This window comes from Cervus elaphus, chromosome 22 (assembly GCF_910594005.1).
Source record: "Cervus elaphus chromosome 22, mCerEla1.1, whole genome shotgun sequence".
Lineage (NCBI taxonomy): Eukaryota > Metazoa > Chordata > Mammalia > Artiodactyla > Cervidae > Cervus > Cervus elaphus.
The window spans coordinates 49,917,591-49,929,133 of NC_057836.1; the positions used below are offsets into that span (position 1 = coordinate 49,917,591).

Consider the following 11,543-nt stretch of genomic DNA (forward strand, 5'->3'; position numbering starts at 1 on the left):
ACTGAGGAGCCTGGAGGGTTATACTGTCCATGGGGTTGCAGAGAGTAGGAACAACAATAACCAGGTCACAGGTAGGTGAAGTATAGGGGAACAAAACCCTCTTGGTTTACCCAGGACTGAGAGGGATCCCGGGAGGCAAGGCTTTCAGTTTTAAAACCAGAACAGTCCTCAGAAAACCAGGATGTCAGTCATTCTAGCTAGATGCTGGGAGCAGAAGGTGGAGGAATAACGCATTGCCTGCTGCAAGAACCACGGTATCTTCTAAGTTCAATGAATGAAGTGCCAGGGATTTCTAGAGGAGATGGCTGCTAACTTTGCCAGTGGGGAGTCAAGGAAGAGGATGGGGACATGACACTGATTTGTGCTTTTCCAAAACCACCAGGCTGTAACATTTCTCCTGGGCCTGGAGAACCAAACCTGTGCTCTTTTCCCAAGAGCTCATCTTCTTGCCTAAGGTCAGCCCAACTCCTGCTTCAGCAAATACAATAATACTCTAAAAAAATACAAAGGCAGCCGAAGTGCTCAAATCAGATTAAGCTTGCTTCGATCTCTTTCAAGGATGGAAGGGGCTATTCTAAATTGCAGGAGGGATATGGAAACAGTACTCACATTCTCTTCTTCATTTATTCACCTACTATGTGGAAGACGATGTTTTAGTTACTGGGGACACAGCATCTAAAAAACCCTTAAAACTTAAATCTTAAGACCAAAAACCCTTAAAACTTACATTCTAGTAGCAGAGACAAGCAATCATTATGACAGATAGTGATAAATGCTACGGCTTGCATGCGTGCATGATCAGACACTCAGTTGTGTCTGTCCAACTCTTTGTCACTCCATGGACTGTGTCTCTTTGTGACCCCATGGACTGTGTAGCCTGCCAGGCTCCTTTGTCCTTGGAATTACCCAGGCAAGAGTGGGTTGCCGTTTCCTACTCGAGGGAATCTTCCTGACCCAGGAATCTAACCCAGCTCTCCTGCAAGAGCAGATGGATTCTTTAGCACTGCGCTACCTGGGAAGCCCCAGATACTATGGCAAAAAGCAGAAAAACATTTAGAAGGCTAATGAAATAACCCACATGAAAGAGGATGGTGGTCTGCATTGTGGCAATGGAAGTAGATATGGTAAAAAGTATTTGGGTTGTGGAAATCTTTTGAAGGTAGAGTGATTGGGATTGACTGATGGTTTGTGTGAACAGGAGTCAAGGATGACTCCTAAGTCTGTGGCCTCAATAATGGAATAATATTGCCAATTAATGAGATTGAGAGAGATGTGGGAAGAGGAGCTTTAGAAATGGGAAAAGATCAGAAGTTTGGCTAATAGGCCCCCAAGTACAGAACTTGAGTTGGCAATTGAATATTTGAGTCTGGAGCTCATGAGAGGCCTGAGCAGGATACATAATTTAGCGGGTCTGCAATTTCTAGGTGATCTTGGATGCTATAACCCTGTATGAGATCACCAAGGGAGGGGTGAAGAAGAGAAGAGGTAAAACCTGAGACTTGAGGAATGAAAAAGGTCCAATACAAGAGACTAGGAAGAAGCAATCAACAAAATGAAAGCAAAACCAGGATGCCTGCTGTTCTGGAAGCCAGGTGAAGGCATTGTGTCAAAGACGAGGTCACAGTTAGATGCAAGTCAAGTAAGATAAAGACTGAGAATTTACCACTGGGTTTAGGATCATGGAGGTGATTGATAACCTTGACTAATTTAAGTTTTGACCGCTAAAATGGAAAATTATTTCAGATTTTGTTATTCTCTGGGATATCTCCCAACTTTTCTCTGAAAAATGGCCCAATGTTTCCAGAAGTGTGTCAATGTTTAGCTTTTTGATTCTCATTCAGACCACAAGGGCAGGGATGTTATTCATCTAAGTATCTCTGGATCTCTAACGCAATGCTTGGTACACAATAGATGTTCAGAAAATATTCGACATATAAATGAAATGGTATGTTGTTCAGTACTGTTTCTTTTCCTTATTGTTCTTCTGTCTACTGTCATCTGTTTTTAAAATTTCTATGATTTATAAGATTTGATCTTTCATAGATCCCCATTTTTGGTAAAATGAACAATGAGAGATAAGAAAAACACACAACAACAATAATAACAGTAATCATTCCCTGGGGGTTGATTGTGTGCCTGGCATTAGACCAAACATTTCACAAACGTACCTTCACAATAAGCTGTGAGGCAGACAGTGTTGTTCCAATGTTAGTTTTATAGCTTAAAAGAATTGATACTCATGGAGGTTAAGCAACATGCTAGGGTCTTTAGAGTAGTGATTGCTATGTGTTCACTGAAGCCCGTTTGCTTTTCCTTCTGGGCACACAGCTCAATACGTTTCTGTCTCTGTGCAATTAGGTGTGGCCACATGACTGAGTCCACATGTAAAGTGGGAACCATGATAAGCCCACTTTCCAGGCTTGACATATAACAATCTTACATGCAAAATCCTCTCTTTTTCAACATACACAAGCTAAATAGAGCAATCTGTGAGACCTGGTGAAGCGACAAGAAAGGAAACTGGACCCCTACTCCTCCAAGTCGGATCATTGACATGAGGCTCTGCAGGAATAGGAAGTCAACTAATTTTGTTAAGCCATTGAGATTTGGGAATTTGTCTGTTACTGCAGATAGGATTACTTGCCTTAAATGGTTAAACAACTGGTAAGTCTGAAGGCTTATTTTATGACCCAAAATTGGAGGTCACTGGAGCAGGGGACATCAGGCGTGAATCATAAACACAGTAAAAGACAAGTGCTTAAGTGACTTCACAATGCTTGCTGTGTGCTGAGATCTCTAATCTTCTCTTACTTTGACCACAGAATGTGCCAGAGCTCTCCTTTCCAGGCCAGCGATGGGTGGAGTCTTCTCTGGGGACTCTAACCTCCAGCCAAGAAGAAAGACTGAAAGATACCAACAAAGGGGATTTCCTAACACATGGTTTGGTTGAGTCAATGCTGACAGGCTCTAATTTTTGGCTGGAGCATCCAATCAGGTTTTTCGTTTCCCAACTTTTATTCACAATAAGCAACAAGGATTATCAGACATCAGAAAAGGCTCTCACATGAAATACAGAGGCCACAATAAATAAACAGGAAATGCAATGGAGAGGAAATGCAATGGAGAGGAAATATAGACTCAAGGGAAATAAAATGCCAAAATATCTTTCATTAATGTTCCTAAGAGAGACAAGATAGCCCAGGGATGAAATGAGGAAAAGATGTTCTAAAAGAGAAAAATGAGTTTTTAGTAATTAAAAACATGAGGACAGATAAAAATCTCATCAGTATTGAAAGATAAATTGGAAGAAATATCACAAAAGCTTGAGCAAAAAGACAAAGAAATAAAAAGTAGAAAAGAAATTATACCAATATTATAGGACAGGTCCAAAAGGAATTTCAGAAAAATGAAATCTGAAAAAAAGCCCAGAAGAAGGGTGGAACCAGTTCATAAAATCATTTAAGAGGATTTCCCAGCATTGAAGGACATGGATTGATTGATTAAAAGTATCACCAATGTTCACAGGGGTTGGAATGAAAAATTCACAAAAAATCTTATCAGGAAATTTTTGATTAGTTGAGACATAAAAAGATTCTATGAGTTTATAGAGAGAAAAAGAGACTTCCCCGGTGGCTCAGGTGGTAAAGCGTCTGCCTACAATGCAGGAGACTCGGGTTCGATCCCCAGGTCGGGAAGATCCTCTGGAGAAGGAAATGGCAACCCACTCCAGTACTCTTGCCTAGAAAATCCCATGGATAGAGGAGCATTGTAGGCTACAGTCCATGGGGTTGCAAACAGTCAGACACGACTGAGCAACTTAAATTTCACTTTATGGAGAGAAAAAAACAGATTACATCAGAAAAACTTCAGATTTTTCAACAGGAGCGCCTCCCCAAATTATAAAGCCTTTGCAAACCTATGAACTGTAGCCTGCCAGGTGCCTCTGTTCATGGGATTCTCCAGGCAAGATTACTGTAGTGGGTTGCCGTGCTCTCCTCCAGGGGATCTTCCTGACCCAGGAACTGAACCAAGGACTGTGTCTTTTATGTCTCCTGAATTGGAAGGCAGGTTCTTTACCACTAGCACCACCTGGGAAGCCCAAATAACATCTAACTAACAATTACTCAGTTCAGTTCAGTTCAGTCGCTCAGTCGTGTCTGACTGTTTTCAACCCCATGAATCGCAGCACACCAGGCCTCCCTGTCCATCACCAACTCCTGGAGTTTACCCAAACCCATGTCCATCAAGTCAGTGATGCCATCCAGCCATCTCATCCTCTGTCGTCCCCTTCTCCTCCTGCCCCCAATCCCTCCCAGCATCAGGGTCTTTTCCAGTGAGTCAACTCTTCACATGAGGTGGCCAAAGTATTGGAGTTTCAGCTTCAACATCAGTCCTTCCAATGAACACCCAGGACTGATCTCCTTCAGGATGGACTGACTGGATCTCCTTGCAGTCCAAGGGACTCTCAAGAGTCTTCTCCAACACCACAGTTCAAAAGCATCAATTCTTCGGCACTCAGCTTTCTTCACAGTCCAACTCTCACATCCATACATGACTACTGAAAAACCATAGCCTTGACTAGACGGACCTTTGTTGGCAAAGTAATGTCTCTGCTTTATAATACGCTATCTAGTTTGGTCATAACTTTCCTTCCAAGGAGTAAGCATCTTTTAATTTCATGGCTGCAATCACCATCTGCAGTGACTTTGGAGCCCCCAAAATAATACCTACCCAAATCATTCATTACAATTTGAGGGGTGTGTATGTTACTCACTCAGTTGTGTCTGACTCTTTGCGCTCCCATAGACAGTGGCCCGCCAGGCCCCTCGGTCCATGAGATTTCCCAGGCAAGAATACTGAAGTGGGTTGCCATAACGGAGGGTGGAATAGCAAATTTTCACATATTTAAGGTCTCAAAATGGTCTAAAAATCCACTAAAGGATGTACTTCAACAAAATGAAAGAAAAAAATCAAGAATGAGAAGATATGGGTACAAGAGTGCCAAAAGAAGAGAGGTGAGGGGAATTCCTGGAAGGATGGTGAAGGTCCATCCCGGAATGGCAGCTATGTCTACACATGACGGGCAACCCACCAGATCTGAGCAGAGACAGACCCACAGAGTGCTGTCAATACCAAATCCCCCCCTAACCTGAGGACAGAACACCTGGGAGAGTGTCCTGGGCTCTGGACTAGACCTGGCTTCTCTCAACCATACACTGAGGGACCCCTTGCTCTCTGCCCATGCCTGGGGGCTTGGAGAAGCTGAGAACACTCCTGCCGCCCACAGCAGCATTCTGCCTTGACCTGATCTTTGAGCTGGACGCATACCATGCCATTCACAGCTACCCACTCTCTCAACTCTGCCCCTTCCCCACGTCTAGTTCTTGGTCCACACTCGTGTTGCCAGACAAGCTGTCGTGTTCTAAGTGAGCTCTATGTTTTGAGGACTCACTTGTGACCTTGCCCAGTCGCTTCTCCCAAAGGGACTCTCGTACAATCTCAGGGAGGGTGGAGCCAGATCACAATCATCCCCTGGAGACTCAGTTCAGCCTGACTCCTCCTGTGGGTCTCCATCCAGCAGGGACACATGCAGGTGTGTGCTGCTGCCCGATTTCCAAAACTAAGCTTATTATTTGGATCTTCATGCATAGGGGAGCCTATGTTCATGCTTAATTGCTCAGTCATGTCCAACTCTTGCGACCCCATGGACTATAGGCTGCCAGGCTTCTCTGTCCAGGGGATTTTTCAGGCAAGAATACTGGAGTGGGCTGCCATTTCCTCCTCCAGGGGATCTTCGCCACCCAGTGACTGAACCTGCATTTACTGTGTCTCCTGCATTATAGGTGAATTCTCTACTCACTGGGCCTCAGTGGAGCTGAGCCATCAGGAAGCACAGGTAAGAGACCCACCAAAAAATACCCTGGAGAATTATTAACACAGAAGGTAGGATAGTAGTTACTTCTAGATGGGGGTGAAGGGAGAAGTATGTGACTGGGAAGGGACCCATTGGGTATGAAAGGGACTAGTAATGTTCTCCTTAGTAACTGGGTAGTAGTACATGAATACTAAATTATTATCATTTAAATGATTCTGTATGTATGATCTGTTTCACAATTTTCAAAAGGAACAGTTGAACCAAGCACTTGTCTGTGTTCCTTCCAACACAGATGAGGTCTGATTTTATGAGGCTGAGTAGAATCAATGGACAGAATGAATTCAATGGTACAATTCATTGCAGTCTAGGAGCTGGCTCTTGGAGGGGACAGCACTGGTTGGTATGAATGTCTACAGTCCTAGAGGCAAGGCTGGTGAGCTGCTGATGGAAAACAGGGGTCAGAGAAAACCCTGTGAGGCTGGTTGATCATAAGCTGCTTTCATCCTTGCATTGCTTCTCCTTCACCTGGTCTGTTCTCTGCAGAACACCCCTAAAGGTGCTTTAAGAACTTAAGTTGGATTGTTTCATTCATCTGTTCAAAACTGTACAGAGTTCTCCTGTCTTACAGTGTAGAATGTGGAAGGAAGCCTATATGATCTGGCCCCTTGTCACCTCCATGACCTCCTCCCCAGATATTCCCTCTTCCTCCTGTTCTGCCTTAACCCCTCTAATCTGCTACACGTTCACAAAGAGGCCAGGCCTGCCTGCCTCTGCTCCAGGGCCTTGGCACGTGCCAGCTTCCTCTGCTTGGTAAGCTCTGCCTACTGAAATCCCCAGGGTTTGTCTTCTCATTTCCCACAGGTTCCTACTGAAATGTCACTTTATGAGATCTCCCCTGAATTAAAAAAAATTTCACTATTTGTGAAATTTCAACTTTTACTCTGACATTCTGTCCCATTATATTTTCTTATTGCATATATTTTGAGGTTCATTTTTTCCTTACCTTTCTCCCTCCTGCCTTCCCCTCCCCACTAAAACATCAGTTCCGTGTTAGTCACTCAGTAGTGTCCAACTCTGTGACTCTATGGACTATAGACCACCAGGCTCCTCTGTCCAAGGGATTTCCCAGGGGAGAATACTGGAGTGGGTAGCCGTTCCCTTCTCCAGGGGATCTTCCTGACCCAGGGATAGAACCCAGGTCTCCTGCATTGCAGGCATATTCTTTACCATCTGAGCCACCAAACATGAAGCTAGGGTTTTTGTCTGCTTTTTCACTATAATAGCCTTGATACATAGAAGGAGCAACAAGGCAGCTCTTAAAGTTGTGCTCTGGCCCTGCCTGATTCCAGGACACCATTTTCTGGTCTATAACGTTTCCTTACATTAGGTAATTAATGGCATGGCTCAACAGTGGATGTCAATAAAGCATCTTCACCCTAAACAGTATGTAGATGCCATGGCTTATTATCACTATTTTAATTATTTTTAAAATAATATTTATTTATTTGTCTGCTCCAGGTCTTAGTTGTGGCACGCAAGACCTTAGTTGCAGCATGTGGTGTCTAGTTCCCTGACCAGGGATCAAACCCAGGCCTCCTGCGTCAGAAGCACAGAGTCCTAGCCACTGGACCATCAAGGAAGTCTCAAGCCTTATTATTATGATTAGAAAGTCACAAAAGGGCCTCTGAGAGGCCTGAGAATGGCTCAACCTTACAGGCTTCAGTGGTACCTTCTAGATTGCCTGAGTTGCCCTGCTGGCATGTTTTGAGGCTTCTCAGACATAATTTAGCCAATTACTTGACATGCATACTCTTATTATCTTATAATGCTTTCACTGAGCTACAACTTATGACAGATCAGGACAAGCCTAAGTGAAGACAGAGGTTTGTTCTCTAGGTGGAGTGTGTCCCAGCTGATAGCAGAGCAAACACCAAAGACTACTCAGGGCTTAACGGGAATTATCCCTTCTATTTGAGTTGAAAGGCTTTGTTGATCCTAAATAAGAAGAATTCAAAGACTCCCTCGAGCCCAAAGACTGAATTTGCTCAAATGCCCCATTAGGGATGGAAGAACTGGCCTGATTCTTCAGACGGTAAATGCAAGATGAGAGTGAAAACTTCCTCAACAGGCAAAGGGAAAATTCACAACCTTCAAAACTCTTTGAATACACCAATAGATTTACACTGTACACAGCAGAGACTTTAGTTATGAAGGGGGGGGTGGGACATGCCCACAAAACTCCCTCCACTTAAAGGTATTCACCTGAAGCAATAATTTATAAATCCAGAAATAAAAGATTTGGACAGAAGCGTTATAGTTTCTTGGCAATAGAGCAGGTCTGACCATCTTTGCTAAAGGAAATGATCTGGGCTCTTGTCACAATCCTTATATTTGCATACCGTTTTGTATTTTACAAGGCACACATTGTCATTCTCCATTGGTTCACATTTCCAAGAATTCTGGAAAAGGGACAAGTCAGGAAATATGGTCTCTACTTTTACCACTGAAGAAACAAGTGTTCAAAGAAACTAAGGAATGATTTGCTGACTATCATTTGTACAGAGCTGTCCAACTTTCCATGATGTTGGGACTATTCTATATTTGTGCATCCGTGGTAAGTCACTTCAATTGTGTCTGACTGAGAACCTATGGATTATAACCTGCCAGGCTCCTCTGTCCATGGAATTCTCCAGGTCATTCCCTGGAGTGGGTAGCCATTCCCTTCTCCAGGGGACCTTCCCAACAAAGGGATCAAACCCAGGTCTCCTGAACTGCATGCAGATTCTTTATAATCTGTGCTGTCAGGGAAGCCCTTATATTGTCTAGTGTGGTAGTTACTGGCCACAAGGACTACTGGGCAGTTGAAATGTGGCTAGTGTGACTAAGGAACTAAATTTTTAATTTTTAAAACCTTTATATTAACTTTCATTTAAATAGCCATTTGTGGCTAGTGGCTATCATATTGGACAACCCAGGAGTGAGTGACTCAGCTTAAACTCTAATCAAGAATGACTAAATTCATGGCCATAGCTTCCTAGTCTGGGCAAATTTGAATCAATGATACAAATGGATGTGAAATTTGTCAAGAATGCTGTAGCTTTAAGAAAGAGTAAAGTGGAGTCAGTCCCAGAGGTCTTCCTGGGCTTAGACCTGCCGTTGCTGTTCAGGTAGGCAAATGTCTGCAGCCTGGCTTCTTCGAGTAAAGCCCAGGATGAAATCTGGTTGCCATTATACTTGCCATATGATCTCTTTGTGGCTTCCATCTTAGGAACACAAGAAAGGGCTTGTTTCCCAACATGTGCTAGGATGATAAGCACCTATTTAATCTCTGTCACTGCGGAGAACAGAGTATTTCCTTTGAAGTGAGAAGAGTTGCCTTGTGAATGTGAGCCATTCTCTTGGGATGGGGTGGGGGTGGGATGGGTAGGGTTAGGCCAGGACTCATGTTTCCCAGCAAAGTCCCAGATCTGAGAATGTGTTCATATTCTACACTACAGAGGAGGGAGGAAGGGCAAGAAAGAGGGGAACTAGAACTTAGCAGGAGCCAGTTGTTCATTTGTTTCAATGACTGCATTATGAGTTTGGAACTATTACTATAAATCAGGGTTTCTTGACCTCAGCACTATTGATATTTTGGAGTCTTTTTTTTTTTAGTCTTTTCTACGGGAGGCTGTCATTTGCATTGTAGGCTGCTTAGCTACTTCTCTGGGCAGAACCCCATCCCCTAGTTGTGACAGATGCCTCCAGACATTGACAAATATCCCCAGGATGTATACAGGTTGAGACTACCATTTGAGTCACCTTCCACGGATCTATTCAGTTTCACAGAGCTAGTATTTTGCTTGGAGTATTTGAACATACAGGTTCTTTTTTTTTTTTATTACTTCCCTTCCAAAGCCCATTGTTATTGTGTCTTATTGTTTTTAACTTTTGGTGGAGTTTGGGAAAAGGCATTAAAGAAAATTAAAACCAGAAAAGAGAGTGAGAGCCTTTAATGTCCTTCCCTTCTTTCCCTAATCCAATAATCATAGTGTTTCAAATACAGCCCAGTATAGAGAATGCATTCAATAAATATTGTCTAGACTGTGAACATGAACGAATAAAGCTCAAAATATCATCTTTCATTTGGGGACATTGAATGAGACAGATATTAGACGTTCAATGGTCAGGTAGAAAGGCTTGAGGGAATTTGAACTGCAAAAATTCTATGGGTGGTAGTGGTTTGGTCACTAAGTTGTTTCCGACTTTTGAGACCCCATGGACTGTAGCCCACCAGGCTCCCCTGACCATGGAATTCTTTAGGCAAGAATCCTGGAGTGGGTTGCCATTTCCTTCTCCAGGGGATCTTCCAGACCCAGGGATTGAAACCACACCTCCTGCACTGCAAGCAGATTCTTTACCACTGAGCCACCAGGGAAGCCCTTAAAAGTTCTATGAAGGGAATCCATGTAAGAGTCTTTGGAAGATATTCTAGAATCAGGATCCCAGAGATTAGTTACAAAGGCAAAACTTCAGTGGTAGGCATCCCATGGCTAATAGCATGAACTTGGAATCAGACAAACCTAGTTTGGATTCTGGCTTTTTTGTTTGTTTCCTATGTGACCATTAAGCTTTTTATAATCATCAAGAAAAGTTAGATCTAAAGGTAGAGAAGCAGAAGAGAAAAGAGGAGGAGCTAGAGCAGATCAGGAACATAAGAAGAGGTTTAGGATGGTTGCTATTGTGAGATTGATAACGGCAGGAAGGCTGTACCGCTGAAAGATGCAAAACTGCAAAGAGTAATTTTAATCTGCTGTTGTTTCAGGACAAGTTCCCCAGAACCAGGCCCAGAAACCTAACAACTTGTGCACAAGTAATTTCTCGAGTGTGTTCCTAGAAGCGCAGGAAAAGGACTGAGGAAAGTAGATCAGAGAAGAGAAAGCAGTTGATCAAGGGGATGGTTTCAGGCAAAGTTCTAGTCTCAATCTGATCCTTCAGGGAATTCTGGAGTAGAAATGACACCTTGAGAGTTGGCCCCCTGGAGGCAAGGGAGCTGGGCTTTCCTATCCCAGCCCATCAGCCACTGGCTAGAGAGCCTGCCTTCAGAGGACTTAACCCCCTGGGAACTTCTAGCTGTCTGTACATAGGGACATTGGCTCAATGGTTCAAGACTATTTCCTTGTAGAAAGTTGTAAATAAAAGCAGTTAGAAGTAAAGCACACAGAAACCGATAATAAATGTACAAAAGCAGCATAAAACAGATCTGAAAGAAACCAGGTGTCTGCTCCAGGTCAGCTGAGTTGCTATTCGATCAGCATAATTAATGGGGCTTCCCAGGTGATGCTAGTGGTAAAGAACCCACCTGTCAATACGGGAGACAAAGGGTGGGTTAGATCTCTGGACCGGGAAGATCCCTGGAGGAGGGCATGGCAACCCACTCCAGTATTCTTGCCTGGAGAATTCTCATGGACAGAGGAGCCTGGTGGGCTATGGCCCATAGAGTTGTAAAGAGTTAGACACAACTGAAGCGACTTAACAGGCAACATGCAACATAATTATTAGCCTAGTAAGTGATTGTAAGTTGTTGAGAACAAAGGAATTGGATGTATCAGGGCTGATGGGGAAGGCAGGATTGAGGTACAGAGCAGAGCTTTGGAAGTGCTGAGATCTGGGTCCTGAACTGTCTTAA

The 11,543-nt window shown here is 43.5% G+C and overlaps 1 non-coding gene across 1 annotated transcript; it reads right to left on the reverse strand.

The window, feature by feature from the left end:
- Positions 1-7,441: 7,441 nt before the first annotated feature.
- Positions 7,442-7,514, reverse strand: TRNAR-UCU. The gene has a single exon. It is a non-coding gene; the product is annotated as a tRNA-Arg (tRNA).
- Between the last annotated feature and the right edge of the window lie 4,029 nt (positions 7,515-11,543).